The sequence below is a fragment of the Acinonyx jubatus genome, chromosome E4 (assembly GCF_027475565.1).
Source record: "Acinonyx jubatus isolate Ajub_Pintada_27869175 chromosome E4, VMU_Ajub_asm_v1.0, whole genome shotgun sequence".
Classification (NCBI taxonomy): domain Eukaryota; kingdom Metazoa; phylum Chordata; class Mammalia; order Carnivora; family Felidae; genus Acinonyx; species Acinonyx jubatus.
In genome coordinates this window covers 17870769-17890596 of record NC_069395.1, presented here as the reverse complement: position 1 = coordinate 17890596, position 19828 = coordinate 17870769, and the positions used below count along the sequence as shown (strand labels likewise).

Sequence of the window (19828 nt, the reverse complement as noted above, 5' to 3'; positions counted from 1 at the left end):
TACATGCTAAGATTGAGAGACTGTTCCAAAAGCAAAGCGAAGCTTTTTTCGTCTGTCAGTTCATTTATTTCAGGTTGGGATGGAGCACAGAGAAATGTGGGTAAAGTATTTTCTTTCCCCTCATTGGAGCTGTTTAATCCTCCTCAACCTGACTCTACCTTTCTCTAGTTCCCACCACGAGATTCTGATATTTGATTATAAGTATTCAAATAATTAGAACCACAGTGTTTGGGAACTTGAAATGAATGCACAAAAGTAAGCTTATATAATTATAAGTCAGCTTATAGAATTATGTCTAATTTTTTAACATTTATTTATTATCAAGAGACAGAGAGACAGAGCGTGAGCATTGGCGGGACAGAGAGAGGAGGAGACACAGAATCTGAAGCAGGCTCCAGGCTCTGAGCTGTCAGCACAGAGCCCAACGTGGGGCTCAAACTCATGAACTGCCAGATCATGGCCTAAGCCGAAGTCGGATGCTTAACCGACTAAGGCACCCAGGCGCCCCTAGAATTATGTCTAAAGGAAGAGTAAAAAGAGTCTTTTGTATGTAATATAAATAGAGAAACTTTAGGAGAATAAGAAACATGTATGTTTTGATCACTTCTTTCTAGCACATAGGCATGAAATGGGCACTCAATAAATGTTTTTTGGTTGAATAGATGAACTTTGCCCAGAGTCATTCATGATTTTGGTTGCCAGAAATATGTTTCTTACATCTGTGATTCAAACTATGTTCCATATTTTTGAAAAGAAAATGATCCATATAATTATGGCAAAGGCAAAACAAGGTAACTTTTACTGATCAGGCACAATTTGTCAAGGTCTGTTCTAGCTTTTTATATGGATTTTCTAATTTAGCTTTTACAGTACATGCTATTCAAATTTAAACCAAAGAAAGCAAGATTTTGTATTTTTTATTTTAAATGCTGTATTAGACAACTTATAGTAAAAACTTTTCTTAATAACACAGGGTCTCACACCTGCGAGCACACAGCCCAGTCTTCCCCAGAATTAGTACAATTTCATGAGTGAATTGATTGCACTCGTAGGATAGCTTGGGAACTTTTGCTTCATGTTTTTCTTTCTGTTTTACATTTGAATTTGTGATATTAATGTCCGTGAGAAAAAAAAAATCATCGGAAAAGTATTTTTGCAAACACCAGGCCCTCAAAAGACGGAGGAATCTGCATCTCTGCTGTGATGATTTTAATCTTCCAAGGAAAGTATTTAATTTCTATTCTTTAACTATTATTAAGGCTGATATTTTTCTTCGAAAATTTTGCATTAGACACATGGCTGCACAGTTTTGGCCAACCTCAGAAACATTGAAGCTGTGGGAGGAAACAAAAATTAATAGTGGAGCAGGAATACCATGACAACCTCGTGCCGCCATGACGAAAATCACACATGCGCTTCTGCGTTCATAGTTTCTTATACATTAAGTAGCATAAACACACTGCATGGTGCATTTCGTCCCTAATTTTTCACTTGGATAAATTATCTGGATGTTCCAATTCACATGCATTAATCCCGGGGAGAAACAGCACAGTTTATTTTAGAGAAAGAATTCATTTCCAGATCCCGTATCGAATCTATTTATTATTCTCCAGTGCCTCAAAATATCCCAATTATCAATAGAGTCAAAAGCCAAACCAGAGGCACATTAAGAGTATTAAGAAGTCAGGAAGAACTCCAACAAACCAGATGTGAAAAATGTCACACCATTTTTTTTTAATTAACCATAAAGTCGTCTTTTCTTTTTGCTCAACTCCTTCCTGCCAACCTGCCCCAGCTTCTCCTTTCCCTTCTTCCCATCCCCGCTGTTCAAGCACAATATTATAACTGTGAACACTTAACTGTTTTTGCAAGATTTAAACTTATTTCTTTTAACCTCCTGGCTACATTGGCTTTTATTTTTCTTGCTCGTACTCTTGGAGACTACTGGAACATTTTATAGATTCCTCCAATAAACAATGCATAGCTAAAATTTATTCATATATTATTTTACTATACTCAAGTACAAAACATATTTTATGTATTCTAACAGTAGAGGATATTAAGTAAATGATCTATAAATGTAAATATAGAATACTTTGGATGAAATTTATTGAACAAGTATATATAATAAGTCAAAGAAGCTGATGCAAAGTATATGTAACAAAATGTATCTTTTTATTATCTAGATATGCATAAAGGTGTTTTCAAATTACATAGGTTGTATAATTGTTGGCAGAGATGTTAGTCACATGTCATTAGGTGGTAAAGAATTATAATGTAAATCTCTCCCTGGTTTGATTTCTATAGATACACATAGATATTAGTATACATGCACACATATATTCATGTGTGTTTACAAAGACATATATTGTATTGAGTGGGGAGATAGTGGGCTATTTCATACCAATTTCTCTTAATCTGGTCTATGACTCTGAGCCATACACTTCTCTGGAGCAAAGAGAATTCTGATGCAGTTCCTGGTCCCTGAAATTCATGATCCACAAATGTATAAAGTAATTATGCATAGGAGCAGAGATCATTGCGTCTTCCATATGTCTTGATAGAGCTGGGCCCCAAGGTCACCCAGCAGCAGGGCACCAATAGCACATAAGATAACTCCTAATACATACATGGTAGAACAGACAGCGGAGAAAGAGACAGCACAAACAACATAATTAGAAGAGGCTCCAAACACTAAAGATTTGCTGAAATCCTGATGTACATGCCTTAGCTGACTAAAATATTCACCAAAAGCCATAACAAATTAATGGGTAAAGACCTTGAGATTTTGCATGATAAAGAGAGGAAAGAGTTGTGGGCAATGTATACTGTGCAGAATATCTCTAACGATAGACAATCTGTGATTGTGGAGTATAAATTCTAAATAAAGCTGCTGAAACAGAAGGGGCATACTTTAAGTGAAATATGTCTGACAATGTGGAGATAAAAGTCATGTATTAGTCTGGATCTAATGGGAAGAGGGAAACTACACAGATATTTGGGGAGGTTAATGAATAAGACAAAGTAAACATAACAGGGCATTGGAATAATGGGATTGGTTAATACGAAGCAAAAAAAAGTCCCAAAACAAAACAGGAAAAGCAGGTATAAGGAGCAGCCAGGTCTCCTAAGAGAGATATCCAAAGCCCGAGAAAAAGATCCAGACCATGTTGGAAGGATCTCAGCTATGGCTCATTAAGTGCAGGGAAATCACTATGGCGCTGTGCTGAAGAACTTGGAAATTTGCTCCCTGGATCCTGTGGGAAATCCTAACTCTAAGGTATTTAGGAAAGCTGTTCATGGGGTGGCTTCTCTTCTGAGGCACTTCACTAGAAACCTGCCGAAGGGGAGGTGTCAAAGAAAACGACTGCCTGATGTGTGCTGCTGACCACCACATTTTGCAAGAACTGGTTCTGTTGAAACTGTGAGCAACGAAGGGGCGCCTGGGTGGCTCAGTTGGTTAAGCAACCAACTTCAGTTCCGGTCATGATCTCATGGTTTGTGGGTTCGAGCCCCACTTCGGGCTCTGCACTGACACTGCAGAGCCTGCTTGGGATTCTCTCTCTCTCTGTGCCCCTCCCCACTCTGAATAAATAAACAAGCTTAAAAGAGAGAGAGGGAGAGAGAGAAAGTGAGCATTGCAGGAATCGGAGGCAGTAGGCTACAAAAATCACCCAAGGTGAGTGGGATGCTATTTGCAAGCACCACCTGCTTGTGTTTCTGGCTTTCATTCACTACAGTTGCTGAGCACGGAAGAAATTGAGGAACCTGGTCCTGGAGAGGGCTGTCCATACTGCAGGGGCCTGTCCAGTGAGCACCCAAGAACCAGGGAGCAGAAAACAATTGTTTCCTACACAACTCTCCAGCACTCTCTACTGACAAAGCTTCAGTGCCAGCTGTTAAAGAAGGAAGATGCTTTATGGTCCAAGGTGCATTTTCACAAAGCAGTCAAAAAGCTGAATTGTGGGCAAAGAGCCATGAAATCAACAACTGAGCCAATCCACCCCTTTGACTATTTAGCTTCCATATACACCCTTTTCCAAGCATTTTGACTTTTCAAAATACAACAAAATAAGTCTGTATTTCTGCTTAAAAAGACACAGCTATCATTCTAACAAGTGAAAAAAAATCTTCCCACTTTCCCCAAAATGAGGAGACATGCAATCATGAGTCATTGTATCCATCACTGGATATATTAAGTACCCCTCAAATACAGCTGCCATCCCACTGGATTTCTATTATCTAAAGACTATAAAGTTAACTCCTAATAACTTGTAAAATGAAAATAGAAAGAGATATAAAGAATAGCATTTCAAACACATACACACACATAGCATGCAAATAGAAATGCGCAAAGATTAGTTTTTATAACTAGTTATCAGACTACAAGTAATACCTATGTCTTCCCTCTTTTGCTATCCATTCTGTATTTCCCCTGACCTCAAAAAGAAACTAGATGTAGCATTCTTATTTGTCACAGACACGTCAAATGTCTTTGGATTTGTTGGATCACAAGGCCCAGTGATAGAGCAACTTGTATTGCATAGTGAAATTAACTTCTGTAATTTCCCCAGGAATTTAGTATTGTTTCTGATTTATTATCATGGAAGGGAATGGAAGTCTTAGGGGCTTCCAGTTAGCACTCTTACTGTAATGTCCCCTATGGATCAGTGTGCCACGTGTGGACTTTATCAACTTGTTAAACACACTTCTCTTGTTCTAGTCCCATAAAAACTGACCTCCCTGGCAGCTGGGTGGCCCCATTAGTTAAGCATCTGACTTCAGCTCAGGTCATGATCTCGCAGTTTGTGAGTTCAAACCCTGCACTGGGATCTCTGCTGTCAACACAGAGCCAGCTTTGGATCCTCTATCCGCCCACCCACCCCCCCATCCCTCTGCTCCTGCCCTGCTTGCTTTCTTTCTGTCTCTCTCAAAAATAAATAAACATTAAAAAAAAACACTGATCTCCTTAGAGGTGATTCTGTAGTATATGTTAACAAGCATTCTGCCTCTTTGTTTTTGTGATAGTAAGGTACAGCCACTTGTCTTTCACCTTGAGGTGATATCTCAATCTACTCCAGACAAGTGAATCCCTAGATACTTCACTAGGGTGATTTGTGAGGTTATGAGGTTGATCCTACAACCCTCTCACTTACGTATCTCTTACCAAGACCTCTCAAGTATCTGTTACTTCAGATCTAATCAATATAATGTCATCAATGTTGTGGACCAGTGTGATGTTTTGTGAATACCAAGAGTGTTAAAATCTTGGAGGACTACAATAAGTATCTTCATACCTGCTTCTTTCAAGTGTTTTATGGTAGAACTAATTCCTATAATTTCCCCAGTAACTTGGTATTGGTTCTGATTTATTACCTTGAAAAGGAATGGAAGGTCCAAGAGCTTCTAGTTAGTGCTAACTGTAATGTCCCCCTATGGGTCTGTGTGTCAGTATGTGAGTCTATCGATTGCTAGGTATGTCTAGGTCCATTGGAAGCCATGGGTGCTACAAGAGGTAGTCACCAGAGAAGCTGCAGGAAGTGAGCACGAGAGAAGCCCTGTGCAGTGCATCAGGAGCCTGCTGAGTAAGCACCCTCCCAAACTAGGAAGCTAATGGTATTTCCTCTTGCGATGTCTTCTTTGTGCCTTTTACCGACAAAACTTGAGTGACATCTGACAAAGAAAAATATTTTAAAGGCCCAGTCCATTTTCACAGAGCGGAAAAAGTATGTATTTCAAGTTAAGAGGCAAGAAATCAATAATGGGCACACATCTTAGATTTTTCAAATATACATATGCATAAGCAAACACACACACACACACACACACACACACACACATAAACACAGTATATGAGGGGAAAAGTTAAAAGTTCCACTTATATCACTTGGATTATAGTTCACACATTTTTTAAATATTATATCTGGGGTGCCTGGGTGACTCAGTCCGTTAAGCATCCGACTTGGGCTCAGGTCATGATCTCGCAGTTTGTGAGTTTGAGCTCCGTGTCGGGCTCACTGCTGACAGCTCAGAGCCTGGAGCCTGCTTCTGATTCTGTATCTCCTCTCTCTGCCTCTTCCCTGCTCATACTCTGTCCCTCTCCGTCTCTCAAAAATAAATAAACATTTAAAAAAAATTTAAATATGGGGTGCCTGGATGGCTCAGTCGGTTGAGCAACCAACTTTGGCTCAGGTCATGATCTCACAGCTTGTGACTTCAAGCCCCGTGTCGGGCTCTGTGCTGACAGCTCAGAGCCTGGAGCCTGTTTCTGATTCTGTGTCCCTCTCTCGCTCTGCCCCTCCCCCACTCATGCTCTGTCTCTCTAAGAATAAATAAAACATTAAAAAAAATTTTTTAAATATCATATCTTACTAGGAGAGTAAGCCAGCAGTGGAAAAATTGAACAAAACAATAAGAAAAAGCATTGAAAATGATGTTTTTGTATATTATTTTTTGAAGAGCAAAGGCAAACATTGCATATATGTGCGTGTATGTGTGTATAGGTATAATTTTCATGTATAAGCATTATATATATATATATATATATATATATATATATATATATATGTAAACGTGTACTTTCACTCTTTTGTTATTTCCACAAGTTATGAGAGATGATCAATTCAATACCTTTTCCAGCATTGAAGTTATATACTAGATTTTTGTTTATTCTCCATTTAAAAAATATATTCAGATGGTATTTCTAAAGTTGGATTTTGGATGGGCAAGACTTGACACCAATGACACTGGTGGTTGTGTAGCCGGGCTGTTATGAAGACCCTAAATTAGGTGGGATAGGCAAGAAGATCGAGTTTCTCGGAAACTCACTGTTGAGTTAAGTGTTAACTCAAATTTATATTCTTGTATTTAAACTTGTCTGTTTAAAATGCATAGTTCAGGGGTGCTGGGTGGCTCAGTTGATTAAGCACCCAACTCCTGACTTCAGTTCATGTCATGATCTCATGGTTCATCCGTTTGAACACACGTCACTGTCAGTGCAGAGCCTACTTGGGATTCTCTCTCTCCCTCTCCTTCTGCCCCTCACCACGCATGTACTCTGTGTGTCTGTCTCTCTCTCAAAATAAATAAATAAGCTTTATAAAATAAGCATTTCAGTCTTGGGCATACAAATCAGACACAGCCAAGATAAATAGTCCTAACTAATAAAACACTAAATCAAGCTTTTAAAGTTGCAGTTGGACTGCAACTGAGTTACTCAACGATATGTCAAATATCAGTATTGGGAACAGGCAAACTATTTAGCTCTGTGACATCAATTAAGGCGCTCAACCACTCCTGCTCCAGTGTGTTATCTATACAGTGGTGGAAATTGTAAAAAATATTAGGCATTCAACTTTTTATAACACTAATATTTGTGTCATAAACATAAAGAGATAAGACCAAATTATAATGCTACCAATTTATTCCCGGTTAAAAATCAAAATAGTTAACAAATTGTTCGATAGGGTCAAGGACCAACTGAAATGAGTAAGTAACCCATCAGATAGATGTCTTCTACAACATTTAGTCAGTCTACACTGATATATACATATTAATCATCAACCCCAGTTATCTCCTATTGATTTAAATAACTGTTTTCTTTATAGTTAAAATGACAGCGGTATAATAGATTAAATGACAGCTATGCCTTGGTGCCAAAAGATGAGTTTTTGAGCCAGTTATCTCTAAAATATCAACCAAATTTAATAACTTGTATTTGTCTTACTTAAAGTTCCTGTAAATCTATATATTATTTTTTATTCATATACAGTTTCTTCCTTTACTTAAGACATGATAAGTTTGTCTGAGGTTTTCATAAGAAGGGCAAAAGCAGAAAAATATATTGCCAAAATATTAATAAAAGCACATTGGTTTCTATACATGTAATATTTGCATAGTAGTAGTAATGTAGTAGTAGAATTACAGTGCTTTTATTTTTTTTAAGTGCACAAAAATTAAATAATTACATGATTCAAGTTATGTACAGGAGAAAAGAGGATCATCTTTGACTCTCCAGAGAGCAGAACACAAGGAGTATATAGAAATTAAAATAATGCCATCATGAGCTCTGTTAGTATACTCAGAGAAACTGCCAATGAGGCTAACTTGAGACAAAAACTAAGATAAAAATAAGTGAAAATGTGATGATTATTCACATGGCTTAAGCAGATTAAAAATATTCTAAATCTTAATGATTCAACCTTCAAAAGTTGAATTAATACTTAATAGTTCACACCAGTAAAACTAAAAAGTACCCCTCTGAAAACACGACAAGTTCATTTTGCAAGTTTCTATAACGTCGAAACGATGGCATTTGTTATTCTACCCCTACAAAGTCCCAGCTGAACTTAGTTGATCTATGAAGGGAGGCTCCCTTGGCTATGACCTTAAAGACAAGATGGTTTGTAGAGTCACAGTCCTTCCCACAGTGCCATTTACTACAGGCGCACTGAGATTTGCTTATAGACAAGTTCCGTCTTGTTTTGTGTACATGCTGCAGTGGAGGCTGGGTCGCACAGTCAGATGAGTCACTGTCGCATTTAAATGAATACTTTTATCTCATCCTACTTTAGTTTACAGTTAAAACATTTTGCTGTCATAATTCTTGTGAACAGCTATTTCTATTGATGTCTACCATGAAATATTTGACTTCTATATACTACCCCTAAAGCATTATTTCTAAAAGAAATCTGTGATATATGCTTTTTCATAAAGTAAATGTTACTCCCTATAGAGCTTAAGGAAATTAGGATTCTATTTATAATATAGAAGGATAGAAAAGTCCTGATGTTATGTTAAGTCCTGATGTTCTCACTATTTAGGAAAGATCACTATCTTTTGGTTTTAAGAATGAATCAAATTCTGCCTCAAAGATCAGAAAACCTAAAATATATTTTCTGCATGAACAAATTAAGTGCTTTCTCTAGGCTCACACCTGTCCTCAAACAGTGAAATATTTTAAAAATGACCTGAAAGTATTAATATGGTACAATCTAAACTGTGTAATTTGCTTAGCTTAACCTTTATATACTTCATGGTTTTTAAATCGCACAAAAAATACAAGTACTCTAAATTAAACATTAAACATAATCTTATTAATGTTATGTGTAACAAAGACATTTGTTTATGTGGTTTTCCAGAGATAAAAAATATAAAAGATTTTATGTTTTTAAAATATTGTGGTCTTACTCTGACGTTTCTTTTTGTTAAATCTGATTTTCTACTTTTTTCAATTTCTTGAAAATTTAACAATAAATGTTTCCTATGTTTTAATATTTATATGATACAATTTGTAATATATAATCTAAAATCACTACTTCTTTCTGCCATTGTAGGAAAAAAGCAGCCACAGATAATATGTAACTCCTATGGTTGCTGCTGTGTTCAATAAAGATTTATTTACAGGTATGAGTGGCAGGCCAGATTTGGCCTACAGACCAATGGATTTAGAGTATATCTCTTGCACAGAAATAACTAAATGATTCTAGTTTGGGCATGTTTATGAGGAAATCAGCCCTAAAACATTGCAAAAAAGTACACTTCTAAATAGATTCTTTTCCTAGTTCATCTATGTCTCACAAAGTGAGTGTTATTGACATTTTACTTGTGTTTTATCATTGGAAATAGCAAATATTGGGAGGTCAGCCTATGTTCAGAAACGTGACGTTACTCAACCACATAGCTAATGAAAAGTGCTTACTATAGATGATGTGATTTTAATATACACAGGTATTTTTTACGAGTTACCTAACCACTATCTTAAATATATATGATTCTCTTTTATTTACTTTTGCAGTAGTCTCTTTTGTTCAGATTGTCATGTATTTCCTTTGTAATGACTCATATGAGTTTCCAGTACATCTTGTCAAAATTAAGTTTTATTCTACTATATCTTTTTGCTCTTATCACTTCATCTATTCAAATGCAAGCACCTAACTTTTTTGCTGAGTATCTTTAAGGCCAATCACATTTATCACATCGTATGGCTCATAAATCACTTAGAAAGTGTCTCTAAGTGATAAGGATTTAAAATAGTTGTATCAGTATTACATAAAAAAAAGCAAAAGCTAAAACAAAAAATTCAGTATTTTCTAATATCCTGTATGTTTCAATTTGTCCTGATTTTCTTAAACATCTATTTTGTTTTGGTTCATTTAATTCAGTATACCAACAGAATCTGCACATTTTATGCTTTTTAGTTTTAAGCAGATTTAACTTCCTGTCTTCTAAAATTGCTACCACTGCCCCATTTGGACTCTGCTGTGCTAAATATCTTTTTTTTTTAATGTTTATTTATTTTTGAGAGAGAGAGACAGCACAAGTGGGGAAGGGGCAGAGAGAGAGGGGGACTTAGAATGGGAAGCAGGCTCCAGGCTCTGAGTTGTCAGCACAGAGCCCAAGGTGGTGCTGGAACCATACTCATCCAGCTGAGCCACCCAGGTGCCCCATATGTGCTGAATACCTTCTGAACTGAGAGAATGAGGCAAGAATGTGGTAGGACAACCTTACTTCCCCCATTAGGGATTATCACTCAGTCACAGGCAATAGGAATAAAGAACACGTGCACTTGACACAAAGCAAAGCAGGCACTGTGAGTGTTCAATAAGATGATGGTAAGAAAAATGCCTCCATTTTCATTCCATTGAAACAAGTCCAAGCTTCTTTATCTGATAAATTTCTCTTATAGAAACAGGGCATGTAAAATTTCTGCATAAAGAGCAACAGTGAATCAACAAGGTCCTTCAGCATTTTTGGCAATACATGAGATATGGAAGCAAGTGAAAGTTTCAGGGAACAAGATAAACTTTTATAACCCTTCTGAGAGTTGAAAAAGATACACTGCAGGGGCTTGTGAGAGTTTAAGGTGGGTATATAGGAATTTCTTTGGTAAATATTTCTTTTCATAAACCAACAATGAAGAAGCCGATGACCAATTATATTTTATTTTTTAAACTAAAAGCTGAAGATTTCAAGAAAGCAATAAATGACACGATAAATGAAATGGAAAACCGACTGGTTTCACTAGTTTGCAGTAGCAGAACTTTGCTTTTAACCATGCTGGGAAAAATTGTTTAAAATTAGTGATGCTACTTTTGCTTCTGGCTGAGATGGAGCAACACAAACCAGATTTACTCTCCTGTCAGAAACAACCAAAATAAAAGGCAAAATATGCAAAACAGCAATTTTGAGATTCTAGAGGGCAGGGAATGATACAATGTGATCTCTGAGAGATGGGAAATAAATATGATGAGCCCGACATGTGTATGGGCTTAGTGCCTTCAGAGAAATGCCAGGACTCCTCGCCAAAGTAGGGGAACTAAGCAAAGCCCAAGAGACCTTCTGAGTTGAGGAGATTAAGCTGAAGGTGCTGGAAAACCAATGATGTTTCTAGGGCTTGCAGGATGGACAGGATCCTCGGAGAGAGGTGCACAGAGAAAGAACTCCAGAGATTAGCAGAGGACCCCCTCCAGCATTCATTCAGCTGACTACCCACCACTGCATATTATAAAGTTTGGCATTGGATGTCTTTTTCCCCTTACCATAATAATGTATGAATAATGGTAACTGATAACTCGCCATGCTTTATTGTTTTTCCTCTGGATTTTAAGGAGATGGAATAATGTGTGTGTGCCTAGCCACTCGTATATGTTGCAATTTTCTCCACTGGTTTTCTTTTTCACTCATTTTTTTGTATCTTTTGATAAGCAGGTATTTGTAATTTTTAAAATAACAGTATTTTTAAAATAAATGACTACATTATTCTGCATTTTCCAACCATGAAGCTTGTTTTTGTTTTTCTCTGTATTTTCTTCTAGAACATTTATTATTTTGCCTAAATTTAAGCCTACAATTCATCTGAAATTTACTTTTCCATATGGTATGAGGTTGGGGTCAGTTTTAATTTTCCCATACACATATCCAGTTTTGCACACACATTTGCCTAAAGTTAATTATTTTCTCATCTTTTCAGTGACATTTTTATGATAACCCTAGTGCCCATGTAGGTGTAGGTCTGTTTCTGGAATTTATAGTGCTGTTGGCTTAGCACTCCAGTCACTTCAACCCAATTTCACGGATTAATTCAAAGTTGAGCTTCAGTCTCTTCTAGGGACTGTCCACTTCCAGTTTACCTTTTTTTTTAGGTGACAACTCTTCAGATCTTTAGGCTCTCAAAGAAAATTGAGCACAGCTCATCAGAATTTAATATTTAAAGATAGATTGTTACTGTGGGGGACTCATCATGCAATGATTTAATATACATAAAGACGTCATTACTCTACTGGTAATACAATCAGTCACAAACTCTTGATAAACTATTTTTGCTGATAACTCTGTGGATCAGAATATGTCAAACATTTTTTTTTTCCTTTGACTAAAAATAAATAAGAGTGCAATTGGGACAATGGAAAACTATACACTCCTATACCTAAAATGGAAAAATAACCAAATCTCTCACTAAGGTATCCCATCAATATATGGTTCTTACCAGCTTCAAAAGCAGTTCACACTCAGATAAAAATTTTAATTTCTAACAACAAACAGAAGTCATTTTCTTAATGATCCTAATACATTCCTGAATGAGTCTGAGATTCAGTTCAGAAAACACAAAGTGTTTCTGCTTATGCTTCAAGCAATTTTACTTTAGCTTACCTGTGTCTAAAAAGCAGAGGTTACAGTACTAAATGAAAGTAAAGTTTCAGATACATTTCAAAACTTCTCTCATCTCTGATTTCTACATTGCAAAGGATATTTAATCTGATTTCTTAAGTTTGTGAGAAACTGTTGTTATCATTTTTAAAAAATACTGGCTATGTGTAGATATTGGCGTTATATTGCTACAAGATAATCAAAACATAATCAAATGTGAAGAAATTATACTTCTTTGGGACTAATTATGAAAAATAGGTATAAAGGAATAATAAATTCTCAAATTTGGATTCTGTATGACATTGGTTTTTTCATTGATGTGTTATAACTATAATAAGGTTTTTACGGTACATTTCAAAAAATATATAGTCTCTAAGTTTACTCATAATATCTAGTTCTGATCATTATATGAAGAAATACGGGCATTGTCACATATTGTTTAATTGACAAACTTTCAAAGGCCAATTTAGCAATTCATTCAGACATTTAGATATGGCATACCATTTAGACTGGCAATTTCATATCTAGGTATTTATCATGAAAAATACTTCAAATTATTTACTAAAAATAAAATAATTAGGACAATAATTGCATTATTATTTTTGACAAAAAAATGGAGACATCTAAATTTCCATCTTTGGCTGCACATTGGGATCATTTGAAGAACTTTAAAAATAGAATTATTCCTGAATTTGCCTTTCCCTTACTAGAAACAATAATTTAACTGATCTTTACTGGAGATTGGGTATTGTAATTTTAAAAAGTTCCCTGAGTGATCTTATTATGTAGCCAAGGTTGAGAATGCCCGATGTAAATATCCGCCATTGAATCAAGAAACAATTGTACTACACGTGGACCATCATGTGATTTCTAAGTTCATTACGATGTATATCTGTATGTAATTTATTGCTAAATTATATTGCTAAGTAAAAGGAGCCTGGCATTCAGAAGGAACTTACTTTTCTCTTAGAACACTGTGTGTATATATATGAATATGTGTGTGCGCACCAACATCTCTACATGTGCCAGGGAAGTTCCAGACTGTGAGTCGGCAGTGCAGAGGTAAGAGAAGATAAGGACGTGGCCAGAACGAAGGAAGGATTGGAACGTCTGCCAAATATTTGTAAGACTTAAACCTCCCTATCTCTTTGGCCACTTAGGTGCAGCCTAAAGTTTCCATTCTAGCTAAGTTCATTGGGGAACTTCCTAACTGAAAAGCAAAAATCAAAACAAAAGATGATGTTTATATAATGACATTGCATATATGGCTTTGTGAGAACAAGGAACGCCAGCTTAGCCATTTGTACTCCACAGAGGCTTCCTCATTTCAGAATTACGGTACTCTCACCTAATAGTCATGCCTTCATCTGCTTGCTGAAAGGAATCCTCAGTCGACAAGCCCCAACCCTGTGTGTCAGAGCTGGCAACAACCTCCGAATTTAAGAGAGAGACAACGTGGAAAACAATTCAACATATTCAGCAGCAGAGGATATCACGTCAGGTACTTCATCCTGTATATACAGGCAGATCAAAATATTTTAAGACAAAGAATATGAACATACTGAATATTTTAACTTATGTGAAATGGAACAATGAAATATTCATAATGTCCAAATGAACATATGCAGCAATGTCCTGATTGAATGGTTTATATAGAAAATAGCCAATTTTTATCAATGGAATGTTGATTAACTGCGATTGTCCAATTGATGGAATGTTTTTCAGTTGCTAATCAGTAAGATTTATGATTATGAAAGATAAATAAAAACGAATGTGAAATCATAAGTGAAATGTTATAATTATATTGTTATAACAGTGTTAAGCTGTGAAGTGATCATAGTCATTTTATTGAAATATCACTTGGGAAAACATTTCCCTCTTTACAACTTTAATAAGCTTTTCCTAAGATAAAATAATTAAACATTAATTTGTTAAAATACTGATTTTTTTTCCAAAAGAGGTTTATTTCTCAACCAGCCTGCTTCTGTGGAATATATTCTTTTTCTTTCTCTTTTTAAAATAACATATTGAAGTCTAATTTATCATAAAAATCATCAATAACTATGAAATTCCCCTGTATTAAGCATACAATTCAACAATTTTTAATGAGTTCATTGAGTTATGGAACCATCTCCATACTAAAGTTTTATGACATTTTCATCACGCTAAGATAATTGCTCATTCCCATGTGCTATTAATTCACCTTCCCAGCTCCAGCATGAGATAACTACTAATTTACTTTCCATCTCCAAAGAATTGCCATTTATGGGTATGTTATACAAATGGAATCATATGGTACGTAGTCTTTTATTTCTACTATATTTGAAATGTTATCTTGTCTGAAACACACACAAACACACACATGCACACTTGAAGTCTCAAAATAAAATATTTCACTTAAATCTCAAAAGCTTTTATTTATTCACGAAGGCATAAAAATAGTGCTGAGTCACAGTGAATGTTTATGTGAGTTTGAGAAGATAAATTTCAATTCCTATCTTGGACAGTTCAAATTAAATTTATGGTACTTTTATTTTTTTAAAGAAATGAAAAGACAACTCTGTTTTGCCAACTTGCAATTCTTCATATTTCAATGGTATGTGCATGTCTGTATGTATATGTGTGTGTTTTGTGTGTTGTGGCCATGAATTCTACAGTATATTTTTCAGGTCTCCTGAAAATGTAATACATAGAAAACACAAAACCCAATTTTTTTTAATATGAAACTTATTGTCAAATTGGTTTCCATACAACACCCAGTGCTCATCCCAAAAGGTGCCCTCCTCAATGCCCATCACCCACTTTCCCCTCCCTCCCACCACCCCCCCCATCAACCCTCAGTTTATTCTCAGTTTTTAAGAGTCTTTTATGGTTCGCCTTCTTCCCTCTCTGTAACTTTTTTTCCCCTTCCCCTCCCCCATGGTTTTCTGTTAAGTTTCTCAGGATCCACATAAGAGTGAAAACATATGGTATCTGTCTTTCTCTGTATGACTTATTTCACTTAGCATAACACTCTCCAGTTCCATCCACGTTGCTACAAAAGGCCATATTCCATTCTTTCTCATTGCCACGTAGTATTCCATTGTGTATATAAACCACAGTTTCTTTATCCATTCATCAGTTGATGGACATTTAGGCTCTTTCCGTAATTTGGCTATTGTTGAAAGTGCTGCTATAAACATTGGGGTACAAGTGCCCCTATGCATCAGTACTCCTGTATCCCTTGGGTAAATTCCTAGCAGTTCTATTGCTGGGTGATAGGGTAGGTTTATTTTTTGCATTCCCACCAACAGTGCAAGAGGGTTCCCGTTTCTCCACATCCTCGCCAGCATCTATAGTCTCCTGACTTGTTCATTCTAGCCACTCTGACTGGTGTGAGGTGATATTTCAGTGTGATTTTGATTTGTATTTCCCTGATGAGGAGTGACCTTGAGCATCTTTTCATGTGCCTGTTGGCCATCTGGATGTCTTCTTTAGAGAAGTGTCTATTCATGTTTTCTGCCCATTTCTTCACTGGATTATTTTTTTTTCAGGTTTGGAGTTTGGTGAGTTCTGAATAGATTTTGGATACTAACTCTTTGTCTGATATGTCATTTGAAATATCTTTTCCCATTCCATCAGTTGCCTTTTAGTTTTGTTGATTGTTTCCTTTGCAGTGCAGAAGGTTTTATCTTCATGAGGTCCCAATAGTTCATTTTTGCTTTTAATTCCCTTGCCTTTGGAGATGTGTCAAGTAAGAAATTGCTGCAGCTGAGGTCAGAGAGGTTTTTTCCTACTTTCTCTTCTAGGGTTTTGATGGCAAAACCCAATTTTTAATAGGTAATTTTGATACTATATTTATATAAAGTAATTGTCACTGTCAATAGTGTAGTGTAGTGTAGCATATTGTAGCGTAGCATAACATAGCATAACATAGGTGTATCCTCCAACTAAAGCAATGTGTTACATGATGTACTCTTCAGTTGAGGCTTTAGGCTGTTCCTCCAGCATTTAGTATTTATTCAGGACAAATAGAAGACTCAATACAAGTCTCTACCGTAGTCCAGCCTACTCCAATCATGTGGATGGGCCAAATTCAGTCACTGAACATGGACTCTGGAAAGATCTTCTCCCTGGCAAAGCTAACCCTGCTTACCTGGATATACTTGGCTCACAACGGAGGGAGTGCAATGCAAATGTGCCACAGTTTTATAATGATATTCTGCATCCTAGTATGAACTTCAAAATTAATACTCCCAAGTTATTTAAAGGAAAATCCAATATTCAATAAAAAGTTGTGTGATTTAATCTCAGTTTATAATCAGTAGGTTAGTAAGCTTTTTGCAAAATTTCGTATCATGACAAAAAATAAAACTCTTTACTTAAGGCAGTTCATATTTATTTTTCAAGTCTTAGGTCAAGTGTAAGTCCACTGTGATTTCTGCTTTGCATCCCCTAGGAAGAATTAAATGTTAGCTTCTTAATCAATAATTACATTTTCTTTCAAATGTGTTTGCCAGCTTTGCCATTAACTGTCAATATCTTCAAAATGAAGGCATATCCTTTTCATCTTTATAGTTCAAAATGCCTAATGCAACACTTGACATTTAGAACGTACTCAAAAATGTGTAGTTGATGCTTAGGTGATAACCTGTGATGCCTCAGCTTATCAATGGTAGTAAAAGCATAATCCTCTCTGATCAAAGTGCAGTTATTTCTGGTGCCAGTTAGAGCAATGGTTACATGATCCCTCAAGGTGGGACAATTTTAATCAATATTGTTTTGAATATGCCAGTAATAACGCTCTAAGAGATCTTTCTGAAAACTTTTAGACAGCTTTTTGATTGTCTCTTATGCTGGACTGCTCTTCTTTCAAAATACATTATTTGTTCCAGCTGATAATATTCTGCTCTTATTTCCACATCCCTACCTTCTCCTTTTAACAAAGACAGGATACAATGTATTTTTCCCCACAATCAACTCCTGCAGTTTGAAGTGTTGTTTAACACCGACGAATTTACACTTTCCTAGATTTTTCTTCTCTTATTCTCCTTCTTGTTATCTTTTTTCCCCCATTAATTCATAGTACATTTACATCATTCTATTTGATTTGAATACAATCACATTTAATATATATGTGTTCATTATCTAATTTCTAATTGATTCAAGTGTCATGATATCTTACCAGACAATTCCCATCATATTTCACTATATTGATTATTCACCTGAATATACACGTTCAGTGATATTGATATATATATATATATATATATATATATATATACACACACACACACACACACTCTCATGTTCTTCCTATTAGCTTCTTTTTGAGTTTGCCACTACCTTTTATTACTGTATAGCTGAGTTTGGTTTCTGTACCCTCATTTTCTCTTTGTGTGTCTAAGGTTATTGACTCTGAATAGTTGTAAGTTAGATCCCTTTCTGTCAAGGAAACTTTCTTGTATAGTTAGGCTTTCTTACCTATTTTTTCTACCTTGGTCTCCTTTTAACTGTCCCCGACCCTGTCCCCAGCTTCCTTTCCTTCTGTCACTGATAGTTGTGTTACTGATGCACTTTCTCCTGTTCGTTTAACTTTTCTTTAACAAACATCAAAATAGAATTAAAACATTTTGTCTGTCAGAAATCTATAATATATGGATATAATACTCTCCCTTGCAGCTCCCTATGGACCAGGTTTTTTGTTTTGTGTTTTTTATTTGTTGGTTTGTTTTATTTTTAATAATACATAAAATAAACCATTTCTTATACAACATTAAATATGTGTTTGCTATAACATCCTACTGAGCAAAAAATAATATTGAATATTTGGATTCATTTAAGAAAAGACACAGAAACTGCAGAATCTTAGAAGTTAGACGAGGGTAGAATTAAAGAGTAGCAAGTCAAAAGGAAATCTATCATAGACTGTGAAATGAAATCTTTTTGTAAGTGATAATCATCTTAATGGGATCATCTCTTTCAACATCAAATGGGAATGATTTGGTGCACAGTATTGAATGTTGTGTTGTTGTTTTTTGATTGCTCTTCTTTGAGAAAAGAAGGGGAAAAACACTTTTTCTTAAAAATCTTTGCAGCAGCTTCTAAGAAAATAGGGATTGTTTTAACCCTTGAGGGAACCTCAGAAATCATCAAGTTCTTACTATTTAAAGCTGATTCACCAAAATAGTAACACTGTCTTTCTTAATTTGAAAATAAGACTGTAAGAATGACTAAACTGACCAGATATCCAATATTTGTTTTCAACAATGACTTCAAGAGAGATTTTATGAAATTGTGTTTGTCTTCTTTTATATTAACCGCAAACCATGTATATTCAGAATTTCTTTCATATTAGTGTAATAATGCCCTACACATTTTATATATAATCAAGTCTATACATTTAAGCCTTTGATGTAAGATCAACTATTTCATAAAGCAAATATTTATTGAATCTCTACTGTTGGACAGTAACTAGAAAAAATTAATATAACATATGCTCATAATTTTTAAATTTAAATCCCAAGGCCTTATATTATGAAATAAAGAAAACAAATTCTTTCATTTTATTCAAATCTGCTTTGGGTTTATGTGACTGGGATGCAATTAAATTATATTACATGTGGTATGTTAAATAAGTGGAATAGGTGTTTTCATATTACCTTTTACTGAATCCTCCCATTAATCTTATGAAGTGATGTTATCACACCCATTTAGAATAGGAAACACAAGTTCTGAGAGTTTAAGTAAGTTACCAGTATATAGTTATTTATGCAACTATAGTTATATAAATTAGTTCATATAACTAAGAAGTGGATGATCTGAGTCAAAGCCAATAGTGTCTTTCTCCAAAGCTATATTCTTTCCTTACTTATCATTAATAATTTTTCCTTTCTTCATAAAGAAGTTATGTTTGAAGAGCCTAGGTGGCTCAGTCAGTTAAGCCTTTGGCTCTTGATTTCGGCTCAGGTCAAGATCTCACAGTCCATGAGACTGAACCCCACATAGGGCTCTGCACTGACAGCACAGAGCCTGCTTGGGATTCTCTCTCTCTGTCTCTCTCTCTGTCTCTCTCTCTGTCTCTCTCTCTGTCTCTCTCTCTCTCTCTCTCTCTGTCCCTCCCCTGCACTCACTCTCTGTCTCAAAATAAATAAACATTTTTAAAAGTTATGCTTTAAAAATGTTTGTTATATATTTCTGC

At 35.6% G+C, this 19828-nt stretch overlaps 1 long non-coding RNA gene across 1 annotated transcript in view; it reads right to left on the bottom strand.

Annotated features, from left to right (window-relative positions):
* Positions 1–975: 975 nt before the first annotated feature.
* The window catches only part of LOC128313017 (uncharacterized), a 31998-nt gene continuing 13145 nt past the window's right edge, over positions 976–19828 (bottom strand). Inside the window, exons 3-4 of the long non-coding RNA XR_008293121.1 lie at positions 13997–14159; positions 976–1334 (exon numbers count right to left, since the gene is read on the bottom strand). This is a non-coding gene — a long non-coding RNA (uncharacterized LOC128313017). The remainder of the gene's footprint in view (positions 1335–13996; positions 14160–19828) is intronic.